Genomic DNA, 16,787 nt, shown 5'->3' with positions numbered 1-16,787 from the left:
TATGAGAGTCCTTTAGTGAGGTGGGAAATGAAGATGACACTTAAGGCTGTTTCCTATTAAGTTTTCTTCAGTAAAATATTGGACTGCTGAAAACTAAGTAATATGTGTTTCATGGTAATAACGCAGTGAGTTAATTAAATATGTACAGTAATTTTTCCTTTTTCAAAAGGAAATCTATAAAGATATATAAGAAATCATTTTGTTACATATGTATTATTTCCATTGCCTAAATTAATACATTTATTTTAAATGTATATTTTAAACTATCACAGCTGAAATGCTTCAGAATAATTTAGGAAAAAAGGGTTTTCATTATCAGTGGTTGTCAATTTTTTTTCTCAGCATATGTAATAGAAAAAAAAATAAATGCTACACCACACATTTTGTGGAAACAAATATTTATAAATATAAAATATGTTTCTGGACTGAATCCAGATAAGTAGATCATCAATACTAGTCATCTGGGATGTGGAAAAAAAGTTTGACTCATAAAAATAAATTTCTGATTCTGTTATCATATGATTCTTAGGGTATTTAGAGTTTGGTTGAAATTTGAGTTTAGCTAATTGACTTTTTAAGTCTGCTGTGGAAATAGATTTCAAAGCAGTTTATCATTCTTGTTCTATGCAAATATGCCAATTGGTAATTCATTCCTTACCAACTGGTGAGGTGGAAGTTCACATTGATTTGGAAGCAATCATGGTGTGGTATGTGTTTGTGGGCAGAGTTAGAGAAGACAGTGGGGAGTGATGGAAGAAGGGACGTGTATAAAGGATGTGCCAGTTTCCAATTCAGTTAAATGGAGTGGGGTGAAGAGATTTCAGACAAACATCCTACCAGTACTCTTTCTGCATGCCTAATGAATTGGGAATGTAGGTCTTCTAGCACAAAACTACCTGGGGAACCAAAAGCTCCACCTATTTTTCCCAAAATCACCGATATGTTTGGTAGTGAATATTAATTTTATATCATACTGTGATTTTTAACCTCTGGAAAATTGTGATCAAGACCTTTCATGGTTTTTTTAAACATACTATTGTTTTTTTTTTTTTTTTAAGTTGTGACTAGAAGAATTTTAAAATAAATGTCAGGACTTTGTTGTGTTTATTATGAAGGTTTAAAGTATATAGATGTATATTTATACATCACGTAATTACAGATCCCCTCCTACAGCTAATCATGCATGCATTTCCATTACACTCAAAGCTTCCATTCCTTAATCAAGCATTCTGTGATTATGCAAATTTGAAAGATAGTGAGGTACACCCTATAACAAATAGCAAATCAGTGTTGTTAAATAAGTCCTGAAAAATGAGAAAATTGACTCTTTAGGTCCTGAAAATCTTAGGAACTTTCATAATTAGTGGATTATTCACATAGAGGAAAGTGGTACATTGTCATACATTATATTGGTTTTCTCTTTGCATTTATTTGGTGGTTTTCTTTCCTTATTCTCAGTGACTAAATATTCCCAAAATTTCTGGTCACATACAGCAATCAGAAAAATTATGAAGTACCTAAAAGAGGACTTCAATCCAGATACACACTTGGCGTGTCTTTTGCCTATTGCTAGTTCAGAATTGTTTTAAGGGCTCACTTTCCATGGATCATTTGCCTAATGAAAGTATAATACTTTTAAGTCAATGGTAGAATTATAGGTTGTAGTATTGCCAGGGTATATTTTACAGCAGAATGTTTTTCAGACATCTAGCAAATATGCCTTTTTTTTTCAAAATTTGCAATTTCTTATCCCACTGTTGATCCTTCCCATGTAACTTTGCTTTAATCATTGCAATGGACTATGCAGTGGCTATTTGCAAGTTGAAGTGCATTTTTGTTGAAAATTTTAATTTCTTTCCCTTTTCAGAAAGGAACTCATAGCTTGGGAGGAGGTGAAACAAAATGTTAATGTTTTGTTTTATACAGCTATTTCTCTTAATAAGTCTTTGTTAAGGGTGGTTTAGTAAATATTTCATCTTCAAAAGCCAGGAAAGCATCATAATATAAATCTTATTTTCTGGAAGATATAGGAAGAGTGATTACAGATTATTTTAAGAGCGCAATAAGTATTCAACAATGTAGTGTGGCTTAGAATTAGTAAGAGGCCTTCCCATCCTAAGACGTTTTATCTAGGTGTATGTGATGGAGCCTGACATATTAGTTACTCTTTCAGTTAACATATGAATAGAGACAGACCCAATGAGCAAACCATTCTTAAGGTTCCTAATAGTTAAAAACAAAATTGTAGTGGTGCCTTGGTGCTCAGTCAGTTAAGCATCCAACTCTTGGTTTTGGCTCAGGTCATGATCTCAGCCCATGTGGGCTCTGTGCTCAGTATGGAGGCTGCTTGAAATTCTCTGCCTCTCCCTCCCCCCCGCCCACTTGCACTCTCTCTCGAAAATAAATAAAATCTTAAAAAAAAAAATTGTAAGGCATGCCTGGGTGGCTCAGAAGTTAAGCATCCAATTCTTGATTTCACCTTGGGTCATGATCTCAGGTAGTGGGATTGAGTCCCACGTCTGGCGCCATGCTCCACTGGGAAGCCTGATTCTTCCTCTCCTCCTCCTCCCATTCTACTCCCCTCTCTGCATTCTCTCTCTCTCTCAAATAAATAAATCATTAAAAAAATAAAAATTGTAACACATTTGATTTCATTATATATACATTGTAAATAATAACAACACCCTTCTTCTTCTTCTTCAGTGCTCTTAACAGGGGGGAGAAAAAACAACCTGCAGCTGTCCATGAGGGAAGCAATGTTTTAGAAAATAAAATCAGATTCTTTCAGGAACCTATTTTACTCGCTTCAAGATAATTGGAAAAAACCCAATTGGCAAAACTATTTAATATTCAGAATGTTTCTCTGTCCTACTTTATTTTTTTTTAAAGATTTTATTTATTTATTTGACAGAGATAGAGACAGCCAGCAAGAGAGGGAACACAAGCAGGGGGAGTGGGAGAGGAAGAAGCAGGCTCATAGCGGAGGAGCCTGATGTGGGGCTCGATCCCGTAACGCCGGATCACGCCCTGAGCCGAAGGCAGACGCCCAACCGCTATGCCACCCAGGCGCCCCTGTGTGTTCTTTTTTTAAATAGAGGCATATTTCAGGAAAGTTGAAAGTATAAGAACAATATCCAAGTGCCAGTAGTTGTGGTCTTTATTTTTTAAGTTGAATTCTTTCAAATTCATTACACTTTATTGATTATTTGCATCAGATACTTGCATTTTAAGAGGCCCACAGTGTTTTACTTCTCTCAAATTCCCAGTTATTTTCTCTCTCTCAGCAGTCTCTGTATCTCTTTATCATTAGAAAGTTTAATTTATGTTTCCTAGTCTTTTTGATCACTACTACAATGTTCCATTACATTTTTGTCATGGGATAATATTTGAAGATTTTTATTCACGGTATTTTTATTTCTCCTAATGTTTGTTGCCATTGAACAAATGTATTTCCCTACCCTTCAGGAGGTAGTAGACAGAACCTAGAGTAAAAAAGTCAAAGTGATGCAGAGATGTTTTAGCTTATAGTTGATACTTTGATTTGAGATATGAACACTGCATATAGATATACATGTATTGGATTTCCAAAGACTCAATTTGGAATATTCAGACAGGCTCTATAATGCTAGAATCTAGTTTATTGGAAGATAGATTTAATGCTATGAATTGTAGAAGAGGGATAATGCAAGTTCAGCCTGGGGCATGAGGACTGTGGAAAATATAATCCTAGATATGCTGAGGATAAAACCAGTATCAGATGCTTGTTCCCTGCTTGCCATTTAGAGGACTGGCAGAAGACCATTTTCAAAATGGGAAAGCCACGGGTTAAAGCTTACATTTTAATGACTATATACTTAAAACAGTCTAAGTTTAAAGCAGAAATGAGTCCTTATCAACTAGTAAGGATTGTTATAAAATGGCAAATTTTAATGCTTTATTATACAGTTCTTTATTGAGCATCTGCTATAGTATGTAAAAATAAAATTATGTCCCTACTCTCCTAGAACTTATATAGAGAGAATGGGGGGCTGAGGTTAAGAGTTTTTAGATATCAACAGAATTAGGTGCTTCTCAGCTAAGTTGAATTTGTTATAGGAAATTAATGTTACATTTCTGTACATCTTAGTAGTGAATGTGAATTTAGAATATACATTAGAACTTATCCATATTATCTTAGGCTTTGTACACAGAGTTCAGCTATTTTAGTCTTTTTTAAAAGAAAACTTAAACTTTAGAGAAGTAGAGGCTCAGAAGCAGAAACAATTACATTTTAAAAAGAATCACTACTGCATGCTCTTTGTCAGAATCAACATTTTTTTTTTTCATTAGCAGCAATCGTTTTTGCATTACTCCTGTTTTTTCTGCATTCATTCCATGGGGGTGTCAAAAAATCATGTTGAAACTTAAGAAACATTCCTACATATTTTAGAAAAATAGAGAATACTTTTTAGTTAGATAGACATAGTTTTGTTATCTTAATAGCACCTCCTCAAAAACAGATTCAATATTTATCTATTTAATTGTTAACAGCTCTTAGAGTTACTGGCTCCTTGTAGATGCTCATGTTATCTTTTAAATGTGTTAGTTACCCATCAGCAGTTATAAGATGTACTGCACTATGGCTAGGTTTATAATTCTTACTAATTTAGTGATTATTGTGTATGTGTTTTCATTTTAGCTGCATACTTCCTGAGGAACTGTAACTAAAGTTAGGAAAATTACCATTGTTCTATAGAACAGAGGAAGTTCCTTGTTGATCAGTAGCACTATACTCATGGGAAGCCAGAGTTGGGTCCCTGTTCCATTAAAAAGAACAATGAAATCGTTAGACTTTACACAGAAACTCAGAAATAGACAAGAGACATACTGAGAAAGTTGGGGGAGTAACAAAGAGACACTTTCCTCTATTATGCAATTTTGCCCAGGGCTTGCTTTGTTTTCTAGTTATGATTTATGACTATGGGAGATCCCCAAGCACTTACATGATTTCGCATTATCATCTTTCTGCTTTCTGGAAAGATTTAAGTACATTTGAACAGCTGACATTGACACAAAGTTTTGTTTAGCATGGAAGTGCTCCAGGAATTTTAGTTCATATGTGGGAGACTCCTTGTCTTATGTGAAGAAATACATGAAACTTATGTGAAGAAATTTACAATACTTACCCATCTGCAAATATGTATGAAACAACAGGGTAAGTGAAGACACACAACAATGCTTTAATTGCCCTTTTCTTCCTTAAAGTGGAAGAAGTTTATCTTCCCTGTCTCTACCACACAGGAGACCACAGCTGCTAAATGCCAACACTGTCACCGACACAGTGTTCATCAAAGATTTAGCCTTTATCATAAATGGAGCCAAGGCAGGAAATTCTTGTTCCAACTAGCAGTGATTTTGGCCTGCCCTCCTCCAAGAAGAACACTTGTAGTAAATGCAGGCTTTCATTTTATCAACAAAAGACCTCACTATAAAAACACAGTGCCTTGAACATGTAGACCTAATTGGGAGAAGTGGTTCAGAGAGAAGTTGCCAAGGGAGGTTTTTTTCACTTCTTCTTCATGCATAAATGATTGTATATGAAAAAGAAACAGAGCTGATAACTAGTGAAAGCTAGATAAACCATTACTCACCAACTTTCAGTTAGTTTAGTATATCTAACTATAAAATAAAACATATTTTATAGGTTGGTTGAACATACCACAAAAGATAATCACTAAAAGCACATCAGTTTTACTTATAAATCTGTGAATAGTTTTGCATGGCCCATTTTGAGGTTTGTCAAAACATCACTATCATCATCATTATTAACAATACAAATTTTATTGCATAACTAAATACAAAAAGTTCTTGACTGCACTATGCTATATCCAAGTAAAAAAGAAATATTGTTAGATAAAAATAAAAGCATACAAAGTAATAACAAAAATAAACATTTGGTTTGCCCTATCAGTTGCATAGGAAATCACAGTGATTTTGAGACAAGTTGATTGGGAATTAAATTATTTTCAATAAATTTAAATATTAAATATTTGCTTTTTGACATTTAAAATGGCATTTAGCATTGGCATGATAAGGAAGCAAAATCATATGATCATATCAGTTGACACAGAAAAAGCATTTGACGAAGCATCCACTCTAACTCATTAAAATGTCTAGCTAACATCATATTTAGTGATGAAAAAGTGAATATTGCTCCCCTAGAATTGGGCTCGGTGTATGTGTTGTAATGTCAGTCTGAACATCTGAGCTATACTTTTTGTGGGGTCCATCTGCCTCTGCAGGTAAATATAAAGAAGACCAATACATTAAAAAAATATTGCATTTCTATATATTAACAATGAAAACAACAATGAGCAATGAACACCAAAATTAAAACCGCAAAACCATTTACAGCTACATCAAAGAAAATGAAATACTTAAGTATACACTTAACAAACTATGTACAGGAACTATATGCTTAAAATTAGAGAAGAGCTAAATAAATAGACATACCATGCTCATGGAGTAGAAGACTCAGGATAGCAAATGTTATTTTTTCCAAATAGATCTATAAATTTAATGCAATTAATGTAGAAATTCCTGCAAGGTTTTTTGTAAACACAGACAAAATTATTTTAAAATTTATATAGAAAGGTAACAAAATTATAATAGAGCAATCTTGACTAAAAGTGAGGTGGGAACAGTCATTCTACTGAACATTAAGTTTTGCTATTTAGCTACAGTAAACAAGAGAATTGCTATTGGTGTTGTGGTAGACATATAGATAAATGGAAGTGATTTATAACCACACAAATATGCCCAGCTGATTTTTGACAAGGTGCAAAAGCATTTTAATAGAAGAAAGCCTATTTGAATAAATGGTGCTGGAACAGTTGGTTATTTGTAAGCAAAAAAATGAACCTCAACCTAGACATGATAAAAGAATTAACTCGAAATGGATTACAGATGAAGATGTAAAACATAAAGCTATACAACTTTTAGGAGGAAAAAGAAGAACATATATGGGGCCTCTCACTAGTCAGAGTTTATAGTCTTAGCATGAAAACACAATCCATAAAAAGAAACATATAAGTTGGAGCTCATTAAAATTAGTAACATTTGCTTTACAAAGGCCAGTGTGAAAGTCTTTCAACTTAATAGCAAAAATAAAAAAAAATAAATAAAAAACAACCCAATTAAAAATGGGCAAAGGACTTGAACAGATATCTCTCCAGAGAGGACATACAAATGACAAATGGGTATAGGAAAAGATGTTCAACACCATTAATTATCAGGAAATGCAAATCAGAACTGTAGTGAGATATCACTTCACGTTAATTAGGATGGCTATTATCAAAACAAAAGTATTGGCACAGATGCAGAGAAAGGGGAGCCCTTGAACAGTGTTGGTGGGAATGTAAAGTGTTGTAGCAGCTATAAAAAAAACAATATGGAGATTCCTTTAAAAAAGAAAAAAAATAGAATTACTATATGATCCAGCAATCCCACTTCTAGGTATATATATCCAAAAGAATTGAAATGAGTATCTCTAAACAATATCTTCATTGCAGCATTATTCACAATCATCAAGATATGGAAACTATCAATGTGTCCATTGCCAGATGAATGGATAAAGAAAATGTAATATATACATAAATGGAATATTATTCAGCCTTAAAGAAGAAGGAAATCCTGGGAGCCTGGGTGGCTCAGTTGGTTAAGTGTCCGACTCTTGATTTTGGCTCAGGTCATGATCTCAGGGTTGTGAGCTCAAGCCCCATGCATCGGCCCTGGGCTGGGCATGGAGCCTGCTTAAGAGTCTCTCTTTCCCTCTGTTCTTCCACTCACTGCCTCTCTTAAAAAAAGAAAAAGATGAAGAAGAAGGGGAAGGGGAGGAGGAGGGGGAGGAGGTGGAGAAAGAGGAAGTTCTGCCATTTACAACAAAATGGATGAAGGACATTATGCTAAGTGAAAGAAACTGGTCACAGAAGGGCAAATGCTTCATGATTCTACTTATACGAGATATCCAAAGAAAACACAGAGAAGCAGAGAACACAATAGCAATTGCCAGGAATTGAGGGATGGGGAAACGGAGTTGTTCCATGTTTATAAAATTTCATTTATCCTAAATAAATAAATTTTAGAGGTATGTTATACAGTATAGTGCCTATAGTTAACAATGTGGTATTGCATACTTCAAAATTTATTGAGGGAACATGTCACATTAAGTGCTCTTGCCCCACAGAAAACAAAACAAACAAGAAAAGAAGAAATAAAAGTAAAGGCAAATAAGGATAATTTGGGAGGTGTTGGCTATGTTTATTACGTTGATTGTGGTGCTAGTATCACAGGTATTTGCATGTGGTGAAATTCCTCAAGTTATAGACATTAAATACATTTAGTTCTTTGTATAGAAATTAAACTTCAATAAAGTTGCATAAAAAATGTCCATGTGAAGGGACACCTGGGTGGTGCAGTTGTTGAGCGTCTGCCTTTGGCTCAGGGCGTGATCCAGGGGTCCTGGGATCGAGCCCCACATCAGGCTCCTCCGCTGGGAGCCTGCTTCTTCCTCTCCACTCCCCCTGCTTGTGTTCCCTCTCTCACTGGCAGTCTCTGTCAAATAAATAAATAAAATCTTCAAAAAAAAAAAAATGTCCACGTGAAGAATCTGAAAGAAAAGCTACTTTCTGGGGGAAAATTTTGCAAATATCCACCATAGGATCGTTATCTATAATATACAAAGGATTCTCAAAATTCTGCAGTGGAAATTAAGTAAACAAAAAGTGTAATTTGGAAATAGACAAAAGACATGAACAGACATTTCACTGAAGAAGATATTCAGCATCATTAGCCAGCAAGGAAAGGAAAATTAAAATCACAATGAGATGTCACTACATACTTCCCAGAATAACTTTTTAAAAAATGATGATAACAAATGGGTGAGAACAGGGAGAAATTGGATCACTCATACATTGCTCATGGGAATGTAAATGGTGCAGCCAATCCGTAAAACAGTTTATCACTTTGTTATAAAAAACCAAACACACAGCTACCATACAGCACAACAACTGTACTATTGGGTGTTTATTCCAGAGAAATAAAATTTGCATTCACACAAAAACTGATGCATAAATGTTTGTTGCAACTTTATTTGTAATAGTCAAAAAGCTCTAGTGCTCCCAGATGTTCAATAGGTGAATGGTTAAGCAAACAGTGTGTATGTGCGCATACACCATGTAATAAAACTCAGCAATAAAAAGGAACGAACTAGATATATTAGCAACTTGGATGAATCTCTTTGGCATTCTACTGAGTGAAAAATACCAGTCTCAAACGGAATATATAATGCATGATTCCACTTATCTAACATTTTTGAAATGAAAATCTTTGAGAAGTGGAACTTCTAAAACTTTTCGTTTAGTGGTTGCCAGTGGGTGGGAACGGGCAGGAAGGGCATGGGAGAAGCACAATTAAAGAAGAGAAATAGGAGGAGTCTTTGTGATATTGGAGCTATTCAACATTTTGCCTTTATAACTTTAGTTTAGAAATAAATACCATACACAAATGAGTACAAGTAAAACTTGAGAAATCTGAATCAGACTGGAAGACTGTATCGATGTAAATATCTTGGTTTTAATATTAAATTATAGTTTTGTAAAATATTACCATTGGTGAAAACTAGATAAAATGTATGTGGGCTCTCAATTTCTTATAATTGTTTATGAATCTAAAATTATCTCAATACAAATTTCAATTTAAAAAATGAAGAAACCAGGGATGCCTGGGTTGCTCAGTCGTTAAGGGTCTGCCTTCGGCCCAGGGCATGATCACAGGGTCCTGGGATTGAGCCCCACATTGGGCTCCCTGCTCCACTGGGAAGCCTGCTTCTTCCTCTCCTACTCCTCCTGCTTGTGTTCCCTCTCTCGCTAGCTGTCTCTCTCTCTGTCAAACAAACAAACAAATAAATAAATCTTTAAAAAAATAAATAAATAAAATAAAAAAGAAACCGAAGACCAAAAAATGAAAATGCATTTAGTTATATTAAAAAATCTGTTCATTCATTATGTATAGCAAATGTTTCACTATCTTTCCTGTACAGTTCAAAATATTATTTGTGTTTTAAAAGATATTATTTATTTATTTTAGAGAGGGGGGAGGGGCAGGGGAAGAGGGAGGGTGAGAATCTCAAGCTGACTCTGAGGGAGTGCAGAGCCTGATGTGGTGCTCCATCTTACAACCCTGAGATCATGACCTGAGCCAAAATCAAGATTTGGATGCTTAACCGACTGAGCCACCCAGGCGCCCCCATCAAAATATTATTTGTTAAACTGCATATTCTTCAACTGTAAATCAAGTTATTCCCTGAGGAGTTCCAATCATTATATCTTTAGTCCAGTTAGTGCTTTTCTTTGTACTTGCTCTTACACATACTGGATTTAGTGAAAAGTATATGCAATTTAATCTCCATGAAATATAGAGAGATAAAAATTATCTTATGTTCTATAAGGAAAATATAAAATTTCTGCTTTTAGTACCTTTTCAGGTTTTCCAGAAATTGGACTTTTTTTTCTTTTTGGCAATTGCATTTTTGAAAAATATATAGCAATTATTTTGTAGAATATCCTAATTTGTTTTTCTCATGTCTCCTCTGATCTGATCCCTGATCTGATCCAGAGTATGCAATTTTTGTAGGAATATCAGTCGTGATTTGCCTTTTCAGTGTCTTATGTTTAGGAGGCCTTTGATCACTTTGTTAAATATCCACCAGATTCTCCACGTATTAATACATTTTCTTATAAATGGTAAGTGATTTGTGGAAAGATACTTTTAGACAATATATATATCTTGTTCTTCATCACCTTTTCACCCCACCTACTCTCCGTTGATGATAGTTTAATGTCATCTTTAGAAAAAATTTTCTTTTATTTATTTATATCAGAAAGAAATTGTTCCTATCATTATAGAACTTAAATATATATATATACCCTTATATATCCATTTCTATATTTAAATATTAAATGCATATTTATAAAGTTCCAAGTAGATAGATCTTTAAAAATTTTTTGTGTTAATTTCTGTTTTTATTGCACATTGATTTGATATTTTTTGTGAAATTTCTTTATAGAATTCATTGATTTTTCTGTCAGTTAATAAAGGATCAATTTTGAATGTTTGAAATTATGAATATTTTGGTGTATTGGAGGAGAGGACTTATTTTCTAGTACCAGGATATAAAGTTTAATATGTATCCAAATGATCTACCAAATTTTTTGTGTAACTGAGCCGGATGTATTGTGTTTAAAGTTAGGTTACTGACTACCTTTGGACAGGATGATTTACTGGCTTTTACACTTAAGATTTGTGCATTTTCTACATTTTCTAAAACTTAATAACAGCAAGAAATTGTTCACATAGGTTATTGATATGAGCTCTGGAAAAATTAAAAACAACTTTCCTCTACAATGTGCATGGCTGATTTCTGTTGCATAAATAGGGTCATGCAATTTCATTTTATTTGAGTAAAATGTCTGGAAATATATGTAAGTGATAGAGTTAAAATTAAGTGGAAGTTAATGAAATATTCATCAGGCGACTTCTTTGCTAAGCTTTAAGGCAACTAGGCCATTTTACAAAGGGATACAATAATAAATAGGACATTACTTCAAAGTATACACAGTTTTGGGGGAGAGACAGGAAAGAGAAAATTTTTCCTACAACTTTTTATGGTAAATTCTGCTTCATATAGGTATTACTCAAGCTGTGATGTCAACCAGCATGAATGCTGACAGGAAATGCTCAGAGAAGTTGAAGAAGTGACCTTGGGGAAGAGACTCACAAGTGAAACTGATGAATTAAAGTAATATAAGAGATCATTGAGTACTTTGAAGAAGAACATTTTTAATGGCGGTTGGGGAAGAAGAAATATTAGGTGAAGATGAAGCATACTCTTTTGTTGAGTTTGGATAGAAGAAGAAGGAAATAAACTATTTTTTAATTTGATAATTATGGTAAGAAAACTTGAACTAGTTGGTGGCTTGAGGGTAGAAATCCCTCCAGAAGAGTGGATTAAAGTCATTTAAAAAAATAAAGCTTGAATCCTTTGTACTATTTCTGGAAAGGTTGTAGAGTAGGATCAATATCACAAAAAGAACATCTTTTCTCTGCATTTCAAATACAGTGACAAATATATGCAATTAAATTGAAGAGACTTGAATTAAAAATTATTTCCTGGTATTCTTAATTTTGTCTTTACCTATGATTCCTTGACCAAAATTACCTGTTCTTGCCATTACTCCCACACACTTATTCTTTCTACCTCTGTTCTCCATTTCTTTAATTCCTCCAGTCCGACTCCTCACTTTTTTACACCCTATTCTGATCTGACTGACTCTTCCACTTACCAAGTACCTGATCAGTCACTGTCACTTCTCCATATTATCCCATCAGTCTTAACATACAAATCCTTTCTTTTATCCTCTCTCTTCTACACTTTGACTTCTCTATTCCTGCACTAGAAAACTCTAACTTTCACATCTCTTAGACTAGGAAAGGCCCAGGTTGAAATCACAAAAGAAGATGGATGGAGTAGACTGAAGGGTGGACCATTACTGTGAAATCAGGCTCCCACAACAGTGGAGACCTTATCTTCAATGGTGCCAAAAGTTGAATTTAGAAGGAAGGAAAATTGTAAACCAGATATTAAATAAATATGAGTATATCATCTAAAGGTTATAGTCACAAGTAGGGGTTTGGATAGTGCTATCAAATCATATGAAATTCAGTAGGGAAAGATTTGTTTGTTTAGTAGGAGATGGTGGATTGTCAACAGGGACGTGGATCTGCAGCCTGACTGATGGGGTTGCATGAGGGAAGGAATGAACTGTTTTCAGAGATCTCTAAGAAATAGTGTTTTGGTGGTGGTGGTGGGGTATGTAGAGCTTTCTGGTAGTGCAAAGAGGGCATGAGAAATAGGGGTACTCTCTAAGTTCCCAATATTTTCCACCAAAAGATGTCTCTGCAAAATTGGCAGAGATTCTCATAAGCTGGCCAAGACTTGTCTTCAATTTCCAAAGCAGTTGGAAGCTATCAAACATCTCAGAAAGAGTTAGCATGGGAATCTGAGGGGGAAAGTTTTTCTCTTTTTTTATTTTTCCTTTCCTAGCATTCAACTACAGAGGGCATCCTTCCGTATCACTGTACAGTCATGGCCTGTAAACTGTGCGAATGGAGAGAAAATTGATTCTTATGAAGGATCAGGGACTAGTATAAAACAATTAGACCAGAACTCAGACCTATTCTTCTGTACTTTTCTTAACCAGAGTTACAGCAACTTAACAAGAAGTAGAAGATAGTAATGAAAAGTTTTAAAATAGAAACTGCTGAAGAAGCACAGAGAACCTGGATTATGAAATCCCTGCCTTCCTTTATATCTAGTTCCTTCCCATAGGTCCCATTCAGAGCTGGTTGCCTTCACAGGATTCAACTAGACTCCCTTGCCTTGCCCACTCAAATACTTATCTTAACATATGGCAATTTAGATGCTGTTGCTTGTCTCCTTAAATGTCTCTCTAAGACCATTTACTGTTTTTATGGCCAGTTTTAATGTGCTGCCATGTTTTCAGTACTCAGCTGCCAGACACTATTTTAATACCGGCGTATCTCTTGCAAGAAAGCAACCTGATTCATTATTATTAAGTTATCTTTTTTGGCAGTAAGTTTTGCGTGGCTCAAAGATTATGTAGAAGAAGAAGAATGTCCTTTCACGATCATGGTTGCCTCCTTGACGTTTCTCTGATAAACTTATTTTGTATTATCTTCTGTTTTCTTTGTACAGCTTTTCTTCCAAGATTTCATTACAGTCAGGGTGACAAGGATTTTGTTGTTGTTGTTGAAGTGAGGTGGCATGTGCTAAATTGCCTCTGATAGAAGAACAACTCAATCAAAACTGACATTGTCTGTCTAGTGCTTCACTGAAAGTCCACTAGGTTGTGATATGTTTTAATGTTTAGACTTCAGTTCTGCAATGAATATTAAATCAACAATTCTGGTTCACATACCAATTCAGGGAATTAACACAGAGCTTGGAAACTCTTGAAAATAAGGTGTGACCCTGCTGAAGATAATTCTGGCTTCCAGGCTTTCATGGAGGATATATTAATTCATTAAATTATTCAAGCATGCTGCATACAAATGCTGACAGGGACTGAAAGGTTTGTTGTCTCCTATTAATCACTTTATTATTCATATCATTCTTTCACTAGAGGCATCAGGATATGTTTGATTGAGATCTCATTTCTGTTTTTGTGAGCAATGTTCATTGGTTCTGCTCTAAAGAACTTTGTTTCCTTTCAAGTAAATTGGAACAGAACAATAGGTAATTATCAAATCTTGGTGTTGTTTTCTATGATTGCACAGTCTCTCCTAACAAACATGGCTATCACGCCTGTGTTTAGTTTGGATGATGGTGATATGTAGTGCCTCATCTTAACCTGATGAGAAATGAAGAGTCCCTGAAGATCAGTTGACTTAATGGCGAACCTTAGCAACCTCTTAGTGTTCCCTGATTGTCTCATTGTTCTCTCATTTGTTGGCTTTTATACTGGGATCATATCCATTAGATCTGAATGTCAGATCAAGAGAAACTTTCTTTCATCCATTCTACTAAACATAAAGAAAGGTCGGGAAATTTTAGAAGACTCTTGATGCTCCAAATGTTGAGCTCAGAATTGTGTATATTCCTTGCTCTATTCTTGAAGGCAAAGCCATTATGTAAATCTTAATGATTTATATGCTAGGTAATTTGCTTTGCTTTTTGAAGCATAAATTATTCTAGAACATGTTTTGAATTGGTTTAGGAAAAACCCAGATTTGGATGTGTTTCATGTACAAATGTTATAAAATCAGGTTTTTGAATATTATTATTCATGTTTTATCAGGAAAAACAACGTTTACTATAAAAAAGAAGGTAAGCAAACTAAGCCTGGAGAATAATGGAAACAGTGCACAGAAAATGTGTCATAGCCAAAAATACCTATTCTCAGTTGCTAATTTTTTTCTGTAGTCCCTAGATTCAGTGTCTATTTTTTAAATATAAGTAGTTGCCCCTGACATTAGGGTTCTGCTCTGTCTAAACTGCCTTGCCTTTTATTCCCTGGGCTGAGTAGCTCACCACAGGAAGCTCCACGGAACATGCTGCTTAGAGCTAACTCCTCAACATCCATATGGCTCGAGCCAGGTCCCTTACAAGCTTGATTGCGTGCACACTGTACCTGGAATTTATTGACCCTGGACCCTGCTGCTTTCCTTCTGTTTAGCGCATTGCCATTGTATGCTTTTTCTGTTTCTGCCTTCCTAAAGTTAATAATCAACCAGTTGGGCAGAAGATTGCCCTACAGAAGCCAGTGCCGTCTCACTTATCCAGATTTCAGTTTTCTTTCTGTTTTAATTCTATATTATTTGGCTATGAACAACCCCAGATGTGGAAGAAAAAGTCATTGAATAAGTTGAGATTTATAAGTGAGAGCAAGTCAGTGTAGTGCTATAAGGAAAGAAATAAAGGGGCGCTTGGGTGGCTCAGTCGTTAAGCCTCTGCCTTTGACTCAGGATGTGATCCCAGCGTTCTGGGATCCAGCCCCACATCAGGCTCCTCTGCTGGAAGCCTCCTTTTTCCTCTCCCACTCCCCCTGCTTGTGTTCCCTCTCTCACTGGCTGTCTCTCTTTGTCAAATAAAGAAATAAAATCTTTTAAAAAAAAAAAAAAAGGAAAGAAGTAAAGATAGACTGTCAGAAGCATTGCTGCTTTGAGCAAATTATCTCACCACTTTGGTACCGTTTTTCATACTCTTTTGAGTGTTACTGTAAGGAAAGTGGGGAGAAAAAGGAAGAGAAATGGTACTTAGGGAGAGGGTGTAGTATAAGGGAAAATTCATATGTTTTAAGTTCAGAGACACTAAGTTTCAAATCTTGGCTCTGCCACTTAGGACACTGGCAAGTTATTTAAACTCAAGTTTTATCATCTTCATCTGTTAAATAGAAAAATATTACTTGCTTTATGTTTATTTAATGGTTTTTGTGATTTCATCGGAAGTTCTTGACCCATAATATAACCTCACTATTGAAATTTTATATTTCTTTTCCTTTAATTTTATTAGTACAGGTTCCCCTTTCTTGATGACATATGTCATTTTCTTCTTTTTATCTTTCCCATCTGGAAGGGGGAAAGAATCCAATAAATATGTGTTGTGTGAATCTATGAATGAATATGTAACTCATGATATTCCTTTAAAGAAATATTGTACTTTTGTTGAGATATCTTCATAATTCCTAATCTTTTTTTTTTGAACTTTAATAAATTTTTATTTTGTTATATTAGTCACTATACAGTACATCCCCAGTTTTTTATGCAATGTTCCATGATTCATTATTTGCATATAACACCCAGTGCACCATGTAATATGTGCCCTCCTTAATACCCATCACCGGCCTATCCCAGTTCCCCACCCCCCTCCCCCCTGAAGCCCTCAGTTTGTTTCCGAAAGTCCTAATCTTTTCTAATAAGGCTAGTTATCTAATTTCCCAAGATTCAGCAAAAATGGAAAAAGTCAATTAGACTCAAGCTTGCAGATTGCTATTTAGGCACATAGGCAATAGTAAAAGTTACAGCTGACAGGTTGAGGACGCAGAAAAACTGAAAAACACTTAAGTGTGACCTGTTCTGTAGCTCCCCAAGACACACTGATCCCATCCAGTATCATATTACAGAACAGATTGGCATTCATGTAGGTAGACATTCTGAGCTTTAATAGAAGG

The sequence above is a fragment of the Ailuropoda melanoleuca genome, chromosome 3 (assembly GCF_002007445.2).
Source record: "Ailuropoda melanoleuca isolate Jingjing chromosome 3, ASM200744v2, whole genome shotgun sequence".
Lineage (NCBI taxonomy): Eukaryota > Metazoa > Chordata > Mammalia > Carnivora > Ursidae > Ailuropoda > Ailuropoda melanoleuca.
This window is presented reverse-complemented; position numbering follows the sequence as displayed.